This window comes from Carlito syrichta, unplaced genomic scaffold (genome assembly GCF_000164805.1).
Source record: "Carlito syrichta isolate Samal-C Ts95f unplaced genomic scaffold, Tarsius_syrichta-2.0.1 Scaffold169078, whole genome shotgun sequence".
NCBI classification, from domain to species: domain Eukaryota; kingdom Metazoa; phylum Chordata; class Mammalia; order Primates; family Tarsiidae; genus Carlito; species Carlito syrichta.
In genome coordinates, this window is record NW_007113174.1 from 641,364 (window position 1) to 657,607 (window position 16,244).

At 35.7% G+C, this 16,244-nt stretch overlaps 1 protein-coding gene across 15 annotated transcripts in view; it reads left to right on the forward strand.

Moving 5' to 3' along the window:
• Positions 1-16,244, forward strand: part of BBS9 (Bardet-Biedl syndrome 9) — a 468,999-nt gene that overhangs the window by 425,594 nt on the left and 27,161 nt on the right. The window contains exon 22 of one of the 15 annotated variants that reach the window (XR_002481520.1): positions 4,361-4,430. The exons of the other annotated variants lie outside the window; for them this stretch is intronic. The gene's annotated coding sequence lies outside the window, so the exon portion shown is untranslated. The remainder of the gene's footprint in view (positions 1-4,360; positions 4,431-16,244) is intronic. 15 annotated transcript variants of the gene reach the window in all.

Consider the following 16,244-nt stretch of genomic DNA (forward strand, 5'->3'; position numbering starts at 1 on the left):
CATCTAAAACCATCCCAGAAAGATAGATGTTTATTCTTAAGCATCTCTAGGGATAGGCTTCCACAACCCTCTCAATTATGTGTTCCATTATCTCACCAGACTTCTCATCAGGAAGGTTTTTTCCCTTAATGTTTAACTTCAAGCCCTCCTGTTGCAATTTAAGTTCATTTCCTTTTGTCCTGGCTTCAATGAAAATAAAAAATACTCACCAGCACCTACCCACACCTATTTGTAATTGAAGATGTCTGACTTCCCCCAGACAGCTTTTTCTTTCTAGTCCTAAATAGACCCAGTTTTGCTTTATTCTCCTTATACTATTTCTTGGAGACTCTTTCTTTTAAAACTTTCTTTGCTCTTCTTGCAGCAAGTATCAGAGGCCATACGTTTCAGTTCTACCATTTAATCCCGAAATTCATTTGTTCAATCTACAAATCTGTATGACCTTAGCAAACTACCTAACACACTGAGGAAGAATTGATGCACACCATTGTAAAGTGTTTTAGAATTGTGGAACTCTTTCTCTAAATGAACTTCTACCATTGTCCAATACTCTTCCACCTTCTCTTACTCCTACCCTGGTTTTCCAAGCTTGAGAGTAAACTGTTTTTCCTTATTTCTTGCTTCTTCATGCTTAAGTTTAATATAGCCATGATGACAGTGTTTCCAAGTCCTCTTCTGCCAAGATATCTCAGGGCATGGAGGGAGAAGAAAAGTATTCTTTTTTCCTCTTGCCTTTCTGAGATCCGAGAGGCAGTAGCCACCTGAACTGACAGAAACTATAAATTCCTGGCTGTTGAAATACTGATCTTTTAAGGGACTATGAGTTAAGAATTTGGGAACAATAGGAGAGAGAAGAACTGGAAAAGAAAAATACACTTTGTTCAACACCTAAAAAATTAGGAACTTCTTAAAAATTAGAAAGGCGATAATAAATATGAATGAAGATTAAAGAGTCAAACAGTAGGACAAGAGATAAGAGGAAGAAAAACAGAAAGAAAACACAGATGTGATCAAATACAAAGAAGAAAAAAAGTACTTTAATTTGTGATCCTCCATTTAAAAAATGTGGTACATATACACAATGGAATATTACACAGCCATAAAGCAGGATAAAATTATGGACATCACAGCAACTTGGATGTATTTAGGGTCTATAATACTCAGTGATCTATCACAGAAACAAAGAATTGAGTACCACATGTTCTCATTCATAAGCAGGCCCTGAACGTTTACCATATTACTATAAGAAAGAGTTTGGCAGTGGGAAACTGCCAGCGGAGGAAGGGGACACACAACATCAATAAGGGTACCTGATCTCAAACCAGGTGAAGTGGGGACCAAAGAGAGACCCAAAGCTTACTTGTATAGCGATCACTTATCTGCCTAATCCTGAATTGTACCCCACATCTTTAAATTTAAAAATAACAATTGTGCTCTTCCAAGAGGAAAATATCATGGTAAGTAAGATTTCATAATAAAATTAAACAATAAATCAACTAAAATTCCAGAATAAGAACAATGACCCAGATTTGTAATATATGTACAGCAATATTTTCCATTGATGTCTATGTAGTTCATGTTATTAATTCAAAGATACCTTATAAGATGTGTTACCAGTGATTGTCTTTACTTTGTTGAAAGATAGGCATAATTAATTTGACCCCTTAGCAATTCTGTGTACTCTGAACTTTTAGGAATAATCCTTGGACTATAAGTAGAACTACTGTTGAAATTAATTTAATGGCAAGTAACTTCAGATTCAGAGTAGAAATACAAGTATTATTATGTTTTCTTCTATTAATTGAAGATTGTAATGATACTCTGTCTTCCCTATAACAGTACCACATAGGACATTTCAAAGAACATCTCACTGACCCTTAGATTACCACTGAAAATCAAAGGAAGAAATCGATGTGCGTGGATGGTGCACTGACTATGAGGTCTCTATATTATAGAAAGCAGAGTGATAACAAACATTAATAACAATCAGTTTGGGGTCCTTAAGGAGAGATTTCTCCTTAAATGTGCATGTCTGTAGCCTAGAACTATTCAAAATTAACAACAGCTACTAAAAATAAATGAAATATATTCCTTTCTCCTGTTTCCCTGGAAAGGTACCATTTGACCAAAGTTTTAATATGCAGACAGGACAGAATTTCATCTTCTCCCAATTTAAATTAATTAGCTTTCACTGTCTTGTGAGGGCGCTATTGTATGGTTAACCCTGAATCCTAAACTGAACTTTAGACATCTAACCTATGAAAACTTAAAAAACTTTATGCCTTGGAAATATAGTGATAGGAGCCATAAATTCCGGCTACTTGGAAGGCTGAGGCGGAAGGATCGCCAGAGTCCAGCAGGTCGAGGCTGCGGTGTCCGGGAGTGGCCACTGCACTTCAGTCTGGGTGACAGTGTGAGACTCCAACTCAAAAAAAAAAAGAAAGAAAAGATAAAGAAGACCATTCTTAATATATTTTTACAAAACCAAAAAATACCGATTTCCATGACATGTTATTATGATAGAGTGTATTCTTTTAAATTTATATTGCTAAGCCTGGATGATTGCAATGAATCTGGGAGTATAAATAAGAAATACTGTCAAAACAGTATTCCAGATGTGTTGAGTCACTTCTAGTGTCAAAATGGGAAGTTTAGATAATAATCAAATAAAGAATTTGCAAGAATATGTGTAGGTACTCACTCAGATTTAAGCTACAGTTTTTAAGACCTCTGTTGTGTCTCACTTCAACTTTAAACCAAGGTCAAGATTATTGGAACCTGAAATCTGGAAATGAGTTTGTTGTTAGGATTAATAGCAGTTGCTTTGTTTTAATTTATTGTCGCCCTGTGGCTATCATTCTAAGAGACTGCTTTTAAAAGAATTTACAGTCCTCACAAACACAAGAGATAAAGTCTACATTGAAAAAATTCAGGGCAACCCGCTCAGGCCCCCTCCCACTCTGGTAGCTTTTCTGTCCTCTCAATAAATCTTGTTTTTTCACCTTCAAAAACAAAACAAACAAAAAAACAGAAACAAAAAAAGAAAAGAAAAAAAATCATTCTATTGGAGCCACTTTTAATGTCATTCTGATCTGAAATCAAGACATTTGATTAGAAAATTTAATTTTGATAACTTTCTTATGGATCATTATACAACTAGCCTCTGTCTTGGCATGGAGACAGTGTGGTGCTTTTGCTGCCAAGGAAATAGTATATATTTTTGGCCTCTCTTCCTGTCACTTTAAAAGCAACTTTTAATTCTAGTCTAGTGTAAAATTGGTTGTCATGTGAATATCTTAATCCTCTATGCCTATTGAGTTGTGCCTATGGGTCAATTTAGCTGCAGTGAGTACTGTAAGTGGTGGTGAAGGAAAGGAATGTCTGAGTAGGAGTGCAATATAATATCTGTGCCAGTCTGCATTCAACGCTAAAGCAGAGTCATGGGATATGAAGTGAGAGCTTCTTTGAACAGTTTTACAATGGGACTCATTGCATGATCGGAGTGTCTGATAAATCAGCTAGCTTAAAACTTTAGATCGTGGTATATTGCTGCCAATAAGACCAGTTATTTACTGGAACTTATGCTTTATTCATTTTAGCTTTGAAATATTTTTAAAAATTATTTCCTGAATTCATCAATTAAAAAACATTATGTTGCTAAATCTCACTTTAAAGATGAAGACTTGCTTATTTTAAGCTATCTCTTCTCCCTCTTTATTTTATTGTGGGGGAGGAGAGAGAGAGATCTTTTTCATTTGCTTCTTGGTTACATTATAAGTCATCTGCTATAGATATATTCTTACACTATTCACCCGTGGCCCCTTCGTCACCACATTTATGTCTCACCTATAATTCCTCTTGCATGTTTGACATTAGAAGGAATTTTAACATAATACAAGCAACAAATAATTAGTTGGAGATGATGTGTTGTGTTTTAGGAACATGATTTATCAGGGCAGGCTGACCTGGATTTCTATTTTAGCCTACCACTTCAGTTGCTATATGCTTTTGAGCAAGTAACTTAACCCTTCTGGGCCTCAGTCTCCTCATTTGACACTAAGTGGTATCCGTGAGGATTGACTAAGATGATGCATGGAAGATACTTAGCACAGGAGCTAGCTCATGAAATGCTCAGTTCATGATAACTTTTTGTTTTATTATGATTATTATAACAAAAAGTGATTTATTCCTTTTTGCATCAGATATTCTAAAACTGCCATGGAAGATTACATAAAGAAATTCTTGGCTGTTACTTTAAAGCCCTGATCAATTTCTTCTGGAAAAGAGGTGAAAATGTAATGTGTGCTCATTCTATAATGAGAATAACAATCTCACAAATATTTCTATGTTGCCTTACCAGGCATTTGAGATTAAAAGCAGATCCAGCCTGTTTCTCCAAAAACTGCTGGGAGATAATCTCTCTTTTTGAGGTAAAGAATGATTTTTACTAATTTTTTGGAACTAACACTTAAGAATCCCTGATTGTAGAACCGCAGTGTAGATATAACATCAAAAGAAAATATTTGTATAATATGGTGTATGCCACTTCATGGGGGAAGTGAAAATAGCTTAATATTTAGTATTGAGTGAACCTATTTAAAAATCTAGATTCTACCTACTAATTATATACATATATATTTTGTTTGTTTTAATTATATATTATATGCTTCAGTGTCATTTCTAAAACAGTGATCATAATACCTACTTCATAAGGATATTAAGATATCAAAAAAGATAGCATGTGTAAAGTTCCTAGACTTAGTATCTGGTGCATACTAGGTGCGCAATAAATCTTAATTGTCCTCTGCCCTTCCTACTGTGTTTGACATGTTTCCATGTAGAACTACCTGTTTTTTTTTTACTGACTTGCCTTGCTTTCTAGACTCTCTGACCACGATCCCTCATTCCTGAGCCATTCCTATGTTTGCCTAGTTGGTGTGAGGAAGCCTGATCCTGTCACATAAGTTACCTAGTACAGTTTCAGGAAAATATGACTTAAAGAGAAATTAGGTGGTAACTGTGAACTGGCTAAAACATTTGTGAGCTGGCAGAAAATGTATCAGTGCCAGGTAATGATTTCCTCTCACTAAGTCTATTGCAGTCAACAAGATAATGTTATGCAGTAGTTTATTTTCTTTTGTTTTTTCTCTTGGTTCCCCGTCCTTTTTTTTTTTTTTTGTTAATGGCGCATGAAGATCCAGAGATTTGAATTCTATATTTAGTTCAGATCTTCCAGGTGGTGGGTATTCTCTTGCCAGTGAGAGAGAAAGACATGCATGTTATCACTTAAGTTTTAACAACCTATCTTCAGGTCTGACGTGTAGGTATGCGTAACAGCCAGTATCCATGTAGGGTTGAAATCAGAGCCCAGATCAATACAAAATATTAAAGCTATCATTCCACAGAAGAGGTAACTGTTATAAGTATGACTCTAAAATATAGCTATAGACAAATCAAGACACCTCTTAAATAGCAGCTACAGAGTATTTATTTATACAGGAACAAGGTGAGAAGTGGAAGAGATTGTGTTCCAGGATCTGATTTTAATCATGTATTTACTATTGGAAAAAACAACAACAACACATGAGTGTGGTCTGCAGATAACATCTGGACCAGCTTTATCTCTAAATGTCTATTTAGGTTTGTTTTTATTAGACGTAGATTATATTGGTTTCTGCCTTATGGATCACAGACTTTGCACTTCATACAGTCACATATTTATAGACACAATATTGACATATACTGGTGGGACCAATTGGTTCTCATTATTGTTGAGATATTGGCAAACTGTTTAGTTGGTGATCAAGAAATTCTATAAGCAGTAATGCTTTTTTAAAAAAATGCCTGTACTTTTGCTAAGTTTGAAAGATCTTACGTTGTTATATATATTTTTTATTTATTATATATAATATGTAATGTATATCCGCATTATATATATCTATAATATATGTATATACTGTGTATATATAAATATATATGTTTTAAAATTATGATGGTAAAATTATATATTGGAAGACAGTAAGTTTTAGGAGTAATATCAATCTTAAATTTCCATTTAATGAAGAGAACCAAACATTTATAATAAGGACCTTATAACCTAAAAATTACAGAGAGGTTGCTCTGTTGTTTGTTCATTTCAAAGTAGTATCTATGATTTGAAAGGAAGAGATGAAAGAATTGGTGGCTTTCAAATTTAAATGTTTGTTTTCTATTTATATTTTTATCTCTCTGGTTATTATCAGAGCACTATCTTTTTTTAACAAGGTGAATTAGTGAGTCATGAAAATATGTATAAGGCACTTTTTTGCCAAAAGTTATAAAATACATATGTTATTAATATAAAGACAAGACTTTCAAATCAAAGGTTCTAAATTGGTTTAAATTTTATTGAAGAAGAATGTACATTTGACAAATTAGAGACACATTTTTCCAAAGGAAATTATAAGAACAAATATTATATCCTTTAGGTTAAGAAACTACAATTTAAGAACATACGGTAAATAACTGTATTATGAGGAACTAAATTTTCCCAGGTTGTAAGTTTCTTCCCATTGGTGGGTCAGTGAGATGATGAAGTCAATAAAAGGAAGATGAGATAGGAATGGTGTTTGGGTTCTGTTTCCTTTAGAATGGAAGTCTGATGTCATGTTGAAGTAGATTTAACTAGATGTACATTACTTGAGGAATCTCTAAATCAGATCCAGTTCTTTCTCTATTAAATACTTAGGGTGGGCCTACCTGAAGTCTTGTCTTTATACTTTTTCGTTCTATCTGGTATATAGTTCTCTTTATTTGACCTGAAAATATATAAATTCATTGCTTCTTCCAACAGCATTCAAACTCAGCTGAGTCTCTCTCTTCTTTAAGTGTACATCTTGTAAGTATTTTCTTGGATCCCAGGACTTTCAGTGGCTGTTGCCATTTCTTTCTTCTTCTTTCAGAGTCAGGCTTCTCTGAAATCATCTACCTTGTTTTCTTTCATTCTTTCTTTTAAAAAAAAGCAGGATTTATTGAGAGGACAGAAAAGCTCCCACAGTAGGAAGGGGGCCCAAAAGGGCTGCCCCTTGTTATCTTTCTTAACCTTTGAGTAATATTTGTTGCTATTGACTATTCCCTCCTCCTTGACCACTCTTCTGCCCCTGGTTTCATGACATTACTCTCTCCTGGTTGTCTCATATCCTTAGCTGTTCCTTCTCAGCCTTTTTTGCCAGCCTTCCTTCTCTGCTTAGATTAAAAAGTTAATATTCCTTCAGGTTCTGTCATTGGTTCTCATTTACTGAGTGATTTTAAATTTCTGTCATTAGTAACTTTCCGTATGCTGTTGACTTCTAGATTTTAATCCTCACCACATCTTTCTATCCCATCACTTATCCAACCACTTATCTGCCTGTTCCAATTAAGTATAACATAAGCACCTTAACCTTAACATTTTCAGAAACTGAAGTCATCATCTTCTATATCCTACCCTACCTTAAGCCTACTATTTGTGCTTCATATCTCAGAATTAGTACTGGCCTCTATTTAGGTGTCCAAACTAGAGTCAAATTGATGCCTAAAGTCTCTTGTCTTGAACCATATCTCTCTGTCCCCACTTCCACTAACCTAGTCTAGGCCACCACTGTATTTGCTTTGTTGCAGCAGTGTGTTCCCTCTTCCTCTAGTTTTTCTTCTTCAGTACATTTTTGTACATTTCAGAACATGTAGAGAGGACCTCTTTGGCTTAAAATCCTACTTCATTGGCTCCTGTTGTCTCTAGGATTGAGGCCAAATTTCTTACCATGCTATCAGGCCCTTCATTATCTCAGGATTTCATTATTGCAGAATTTTCTCTTTAAACATTTATATATGACTTCCTCTCTAGAGGTCCTACCTTTTCCTACCTTACCACTTTTGCCTAGTCAGTTTCTAATTGACTCCCATTCTCTGCTTGCATAATATTTCCTCAGAAGCTCTTGCTGACTTCCCCCACTTCCTTCCTCCCACTCACCTAAAATTTTGTGTTTCTCCTAGATAACCCTATTGCTTACCCCTATCATAGACTTACCCCAATGTATTAGAATTGCCTTTTTACTCTCAACTTTCCTCTGTAGACTGTAAGTTCCTTAAGGTAAAAGATGGACTTATTCATTGCTGAAACTTGTTAGTAGTTCCTGGAACACAGTGAATACTTGAAAAATAGTTCTTGAATTGATTGTATGCCTGAATTACTGTGACTATTCCTTACTGTTTCCATAATTGTTTTGCTAATGTCCTCATGTATCATATCTTCCCTAATTTTCAGAGTCTCTTTTCTTTTTTTTTCTTTTTTTTGAGTTGGAGTCTCACTGTCGCCCAGACTGGAGTGCAGTGGCTGCTCCCGGCCACCACAGCCTTGACCTGCTGGGCTCCGGCGATCCTTTCACCTCAGCCTTCCAAGTAGCTGGAACTACAGGTGCACGCTACCACGCCCGGCTAATTTTTTTTTATTTATTGTAGAGATGAGGTCTCGCCTGCCCAGGTGGGTCTCGAACCCGCAGGCTCAGGCAATCCACTCACCTCAGCCTCCCAAAGGCACGGGATTACAGGCTGAGCCACCGAGCCCAGCCAGTCTCTTTTCTAATTTCACACATGAACTTAACTTCAAAACATGTTGAACAGCATATACTGTTAATGGAAAAGGAAAATGCAGAGTAGTACTATGGTATGCTTCTCTTCAAGTAAGAAAGAAGCAGTATAAGAAAATATATGTGTGTCTATTCATTTGTGCAAAAGATATACAGGAAGGCTAACTCAGAAACTTAAGAGATTGGTGGTTACCTACAAGAACTGAGTGATAAAGGGGTGGGAAGAAGGAAAGAGAAGGGAGCAGGATAATAGGAATGAGGAGGAAGCAAACCTTTTCTGAAAATTCCTTTGTGTATTGCCTTGATTCTTAGAACCATAGCAGTGTTTTGCATATCTCTTCTCCAAAATAAATAGAGAAATAAAACCAGAATGTGTAAGAATCCAAAATGAAATAGATGAGCCTGACTCTATTGTGAATTTATAACATCCACACCAAATGGAGTAGGAAAGAAAAGCACAAACCTGAGGATTTTGACTGGATATTGTGAGGCTAAGGACAAAAAATACTGTATACAAATACTGTACTCAAGTTAGTGATTTTATTTTTCATGGAAGTGTGGGTTATCAATTCTGAAACTGCTTTATATATATAATAGGATTAAACAGAGAAGTTAGAATTATGGAAGGGGAAATGCTGTAGTGTTGGACTAAAATCAGAGGAAGAAATCAGAGGTATGTACTTGTGGTTTTTAGCATATGTATATATACTAGTTATACTATATTTAGTATATGTATAGATATATAGATGTATATACAGATATACAGACACAAAAATAAAATATGTGTTTGTCTATGCATGAGTATGCACATGGGTTAGTATACATAATATTCCCAACTCTGTCTGCTGAGAAAACCTGGAAGCAAAGACATACTAGCAGTAGTGAGCATTGATAGTGCCCAGATTTTGGTATCTAATTACTGTCTCTAATAAAAGGAACCAGGCTAATTACATAGGTAATACATGCTTATTTTAAAAAGTAGTTTTCTATTCTGTTTCTCTTACTTTCTCTATAAGTATTGTTTCACATATGAAAAAGCATTTTTCAAGATTCAAATCCAAATACAAGGGATGTTTACATTAAAGGTAAACAGTAACAAATATCATCTTCATCTATAGACAAAAGTATAAAAATTAAGTACTTAAAAAGTAAAGATACCAGTGCTCCTTGGAAAAGTGATTGATTCCAGGGCAGAGTCCGGAAAACAGAAGATGAACCTGGAGTGTCTTGTAGTGCCAGAGGTCTGAAAACAAGTTCAAAAGACATAGAAGCCAGCCTCAATGAGCTTCCAACAGCCAAAGCTGGAATGATTTGAGCAACAAGATAAATAATGATAGTATTGGATTATAACCTGTACAATAAAAAATATTCATGAACGCATACTGATATAAATAAATAATTGAATAAATAAATAGGGGAGAAGAGACAGCTCTTCCTTATAGTAAATTCCATTTAATTAATGAAGAAGAAATGAGGGAAATACAAAATTACTGTTAGACAAACATTACAATAGTAATTATTGCAGGCAAGGCCCACCAGTAGATGCTAACAGCAATGGGAGGAAGTTGGAAGAGAAGCAGGATATTTGCATCGTTTCAAAGTATTCTTCTTCCCAATATATCTATTAATTATAAAGAGAAAACTATTACTTTGCAAGAGAAAAACCTAGCAGACACCACCTTAACCAAATGATCATAGGCAGCATCACTTGTAATAAGGCATATCAACATTATGTATCCCTGATATGATGCACTGAGAAGTGTACAACATCGTTTCTGTGGTATTCTTGACAAAAACACATAATGTCAATCTAATTATGAAGAAGCATCGGACAAACCCAAATTGAAAAACTTTGAGAAAATAGCTTGCTAGTATGCTTTAAAACTGTCAAAGTCATGAAAGACCAAGGAATGATCACAGATTGCAGGAGATTAAGAAGATATGCCGGGCTCGGTGGCTCAGCCTGTAATCCCGCAACTTTGGGAGGCTGAGGTGAGTGAATTGCCTGAGCCCGCGGGTTCGAGACCCGCCTGGGCAGGCGAGACCTCATCTTTACAATAAATTAAAAAATCAGCCGGGCGTGGTAGCGCATGCATGTAATTCCGGCTACTTGGAAGGCTGAGGCGGAAGGATCACTGGAGCCCAGCAGGTCGAGGCTGTGGTGGCCGGGATGGCCACTGCACTCCAGTCTGGGCGACAGAGTGAGACTCCAACTCAAAAAAAAAAAAAAAAGAAGATATAACAACTAAATATAGCATGGAATTCCAGAGTAGATACTGAAACAGAAAAGGGAAACTGGTGAAATTTGAATAAAGTTTGTAGGTTAACTAGTTAGCCATATGATACCTGCATTAATTTCCTGATTTTGATAATTGTACTGTGGTTATATATGACATTACATAGGTGAGGGGTATAATGGGAACTCGTTGTACTATTTTTTAACAATGTTTCTGTAAGTATAAAATTATTAAAAACAAAAAATTATATAAAGAGCTATAAATATGCTCTAAGTTCTCTTAAAAATAAACAAATATACCGATAAAACACACACACACATTTATCACAAATCTACAAGAGAGGGATTGGCAGTAGTGGCACACTGCAAAGGGGGCGGGGGGGGGAGCAGCACATATAACATCACTAGGGGTACCTGATCCTAAACCAGGGAAAGTGAGGACTAGTGGGAGTCTCAAACTTCACCTGTACGAGAACTACTTACCTAAACCTTACTTGTACCCCCATCTTTAAAATAAAATAAAGAGAAAAATAAATAAATAAGTAAAAAAACAAGCACATACTTAGGGTAAAACTATTGAGATAATAACTTTTGACTTTTATAAGTTAGATTTTTTTTTTTACAATTTTAAGGGAAACTACCAAAGAAATAGAAAGCGAGAAAAGGATAGAGAAACAAACAGAAAGAAAAATAATATAAGAACAGGTAATAGAAGAAGAAAGAAGAAAATGGGAGGGCAATTGAAAAACTTAAAATGCTCTTCCTGTCAGATTAAGAAAAATCCCTTCTATTCTGAGTTTGCTAAAAATGTTTACCGTGCATAAATGTTTAAACTTATTAGCTGTATCTTTGAAATTATCATTTAGTTTTCCTTATTTTTTGCCATATTTCTTTTGGATTTTGAGCTATAATTAAGAATTTTTCTCAATTTCAGGTTATAAAGGAAGTATATTTTATATTTTCTTCTATAGGCATATAGTTTCATTGTTATAAAACTCTGACCATTTTGGAATTTGAGATGCCACTATAAGGTGTAGTCGATTTTCATATGCAATTAGGTTTACATTCATCAATCAGCATTCTACTAAATGAACCTCCTCTTATTTTTAATTTTAATTTCTATGGATACATAATGGTTGTACACATTTATGGGATACATGTGATATTTTGATACCAGCATACAATGTGTAATGATCAAATTGGAGTAATTGGGATATCCATCACCTCAAACATTTTTCGTTTCTTTGTGTTAGGAACATTCCCAATTTCACTCCTGTAGTTATTTTGAAATAGACAATAAATTATTGTATTGTTTCCCTATTGTGCTATAGAACACTAGATCTTACTCCTTCTGTCTAACTGTATTTGTACCCATTGGCTACTCCTTCTTTATTGCTCTCCCAGCCTCTGATAACCATTTTCTATCCTCTATCTCCATGAGATCCGTTTTTGTTTTTTTTTTAGCGCCCACAAACAGTAAAACCATGCAATATTTGTCTTTCTTGTCTGGTTTATTTCACTTAACATAATGTCCTTCAGTGCTATCCATGTTGTTGTGAATGACAGGGTTTCATTCTTTCTTATGACTGAATAATATATAATTGTGTGTGCGTGCCACTTTTTCTTCGGCATTCGTCTGTTGATGGATACTTACATTGATTCTGTATCTCGGTTATTGTGAATAGTGTTGTAATAAACATGGGAGTGCAGATATCTCTTCAATATACTGATTTTCTTTCTGTTGGATATAAACCCAGCATTGGAATTGCTGGGTCTTATGGTAGTTCTAGTTTTAGTTTTTTGAGGAATCTCCATACCATTTTTCATAGTGGCTGTACTAATTTACATTCCCCAAAACTGTGTACGAGTGTTCTTCTTTCTGTTCATTCTCACAAGTATTTGTTATTTTTTGTTTTTTGATAGATACCAGTGTAACTGGAGTGAGATGATATCTCATTGTGGTTTTAATTTTCATTTTTCTAATGATTAGTGATGTAAAGCATTTTTTCATATACCAGTTAATCATTTGTATGTTTTCTTTTGAGAAATGTCTGTCCAGATCTTTTGCCCATTTCAAAATTGAATTATTTGTTTTTTTATTATTGAGATATTTAAGGAGAACCTACTCTTCTTGCCTATCTATCAAACATCTGTTCACTTATTTTTTTTTTTTTTTTTTTTAGTTGGAGTCTCACTCTGTCACCCAGACTGGAGTGCAGTCTCAACCTGCTGGGCTCTGGTGATCCTTCCGCCTCAACCTTCCAGGTAGCTGGAATTACAGGCACGTGCTACCACACCCGGCTAAGTTTTTTGATTTATTGTAGAGATGAGGTCTTGCCAAGTTGCCCAGGCGGGTCTCGAACCCACGGGCTCAGGCGATCCACTGACCTCAGCCTACAGTATGGGATTAATAGATTTCTGTTTTATTTAGAGAGTTATAGTCTATGACTGCCTTTGCCTATTTTGATACTGAAATTTTCCCAGATTTGACCAGAAGAAAATAATTTAGGCTCCTGTCTTCTCCTTCTCTCTCTTCCCTCCTCCTCTGCTCCCTCTTCTTTCCCCTCCCCCTCTTCTCTCTTTCTTTCTTGCAGTTTATTTAGATATAAGTCACATGCCACAAAATTCACTCTTCTATATCCTTTTGACATGGCCTTATCTTTTTCTCTAGTATTTTCTTATTTTCTGGTATAATACGATATTCCAGGCTCATCTTGTATCTTCCCTATCTTAGCCTTGGAATAAACAATTTCTCTTGGTTCCTTTTAGTAGGGAATATTATTAAGAAACCAGGAAATGAGTAGTAGTTATGCTTATTGCTATTGGTTTTTTATTGCTTCTTGATCATTTCAGTGGACAGAAAAATGTACTAAGAACAGTTCAAGATTTGTTTCCATTTCTTTTATGCACTATTTTTAGTATCTAAAAATAGTGATAGCTTACAAAATATACTCTTGCACTTTAATTTTTCATGTAGCAGTATACCCTGAAAACCACTCCCTGCCAGTTCATAGAGCTCTTTCTTATTCTTCTCTAAGCTTTATAGCTCTCCATGTGGATGTACCATAGTTTATTCAACCACTCTCCTGTGTTTGGACATTTAAGTATTTTTAAACTATTTTGCAATTACAAATAATGCTGTAATTAATCACCTGTGCAGCTATGTTTTTGCATTATTAGAGATATTGATAATTATTTTTTAGACTTATTTTTAGCTATTTCTTCAATAAGACTTTATCTAAAGTGCTCACTAGTGGTTTTACTGTGGTTTGTTTCATTTTATTTTTTATTTCTCATTTACCCGCTAGTAGAGATAGTAATGAACAGTAAAATAGTCAAGATGCAGATAGCCAAAGAGTAAAAAAGAGTAAGGTATAAGAGCACTAACTCCCAAATAATGAAGGTCACGTAGGTAGTTGTTCCCATTTCACATGTATAAGGCTATTCGCACCTAGCTTGAGGTCTTTAGTTGCCGGCATTTAGTTGTGATGATGCTGTCTTTATCTTTAGTTGGTTCACTGGTGGAATATTAAAGCAGAAAGGGGCCTTAAATACCAGATGCTTCAGATTTGCCATTGTGCATGTGAGGTCTCAGTGCCCAGAGAGAGGTTTGCCTAGTATCACATAGCATTTTAGCAGTGAGCTGAGACTAGAACCACATCTCCAGATATCTGGTCACATGCTTGCCCCACCTACACCACATCATCTTTTCTTTTACAAACATCAATCCCTGGCATGGAGTTGGAAAAACTTTTTTTCAAATAGTGAATAAAGGAGGAAGAAGCTAAACAACTTATTTTGAATTTAACCTTTAAGCTTAAATTTTTTTCCAGTTTTTGCTGCAACTCTTTTTTCTTGCTTTTTGCCCTGTGCTGGTGATATGCCGCAAATAATTATGCAGTGCTTGCTATGTGCCAGTCACGTTTCTATGTATAGTACGTAAAGTATTTATTCTTTACAATCACCCAATGAGGTAGGCACACTTCAGATGAAGAAAATGAGGCCTCGAGAAGCTAAGTAACTCGTTCAAAGTCACATGCTTGTTCAGAGATCTGGCCTGCTGATTGTATGATAAAGTCCTGGCAGCACAGGCAGAAAGATATCTGCCTGATGTCTTTTATTTTTTTACCCTTTCGTATTTGATAACAGAGCAGAGATCCCCTGGGAGTACACAGGTTACCCTAGAGATTTCTGATATAGTGAAGAATAAGTATATCAATTGCACTGGGAGTCATAGAGACTGTGTGTGTGTGTGTGTGTGTGTGTGTGTGTGTGTGTGTGTGTGTGTGTGTATCACATAGAGGTTTTCTGCAGGGAGTGGAAAGGCTATTTAAAAAGAAATTTGAAAAGACATTTAAAATAATTTTTTCTTTTCTTTTGGCAGTTAACTGATTTCTGTTTTCAAATTTGAAATATGCACACTTTAAATGCCTCAACATTTCTTGAAGGTATAGCTTGGGCTTGTTGCTTACTCTTAATCAGAAAAAAATGATTTCTTTGTTCACAAGTGGTTGCTTATCTGGCTTCTGCTGTTATGCAACTTTATCTGACATGATCTGGGCTGGTGTTAGGATGATTAACCACTCTGAACTCCATGACTTTGGGCTGGTAAATATTTGTCTTTTTAAAATATGAAATCCTTTAAAAAATTGATATGCCAACCTCTCCCAAGTAGAGGAGGACAGGGAAGAATTGATGCCACATGCTCTTGGTTGGCTCCGCATTCCTTCCAACTTGTTAGAGGGTGCCTAAGAGAGGTGTTCTCTTCAAATTCAAGCACCCTTGCATGACAGTTCCTCAATATGTATTCTGAAAGCCTTAAAGAAATGTCCCTTTTCTAACAAGACTTAAAGCTAGATTCTGACATATCTTTGTGTAATTATTTTGTATTATTGTATTGCCTTCACATAAGTTATCACATTTGATTTTCATATCAACCCTGAAGTAAGGAGAGACTGTATAGAGAAGACTGAGACTCAGAGATTTTTCAGTAATGTGCCCAAGGCTGCAGAGCTGTGGTGAGATCGGGCTGGGAGGAGATGAATAAGCCGAACCCCTGGCTCCAGTGTTCATTCTTCCCTACTGGGCAGGCCAGCTCCCAAACGGGATGACTTCCAGACCCCAGAAATAATAATTGTTCAGCTGTGGTTCGTGGTGGAGCAGGACAGTGTCAGAGACTGCTTCTTTAGTTTACAGGGAGTCATCGGCTTGTGCTGACCCTGTAGTACTGCTTTTGCACTTCTCTGCATGTTTCTCTTATTTTGGTGGAAAACTCTGCTAAATAATTGAAACCTGCTTTTGGCAAGTTCCAGAAGATAAACCAGAAATTACATAGATATAGTGTGTGACCACTCATCTTGCATAATCTCTGTGCCACAGCCTGCAACAAAATGATAAGGTTTCAG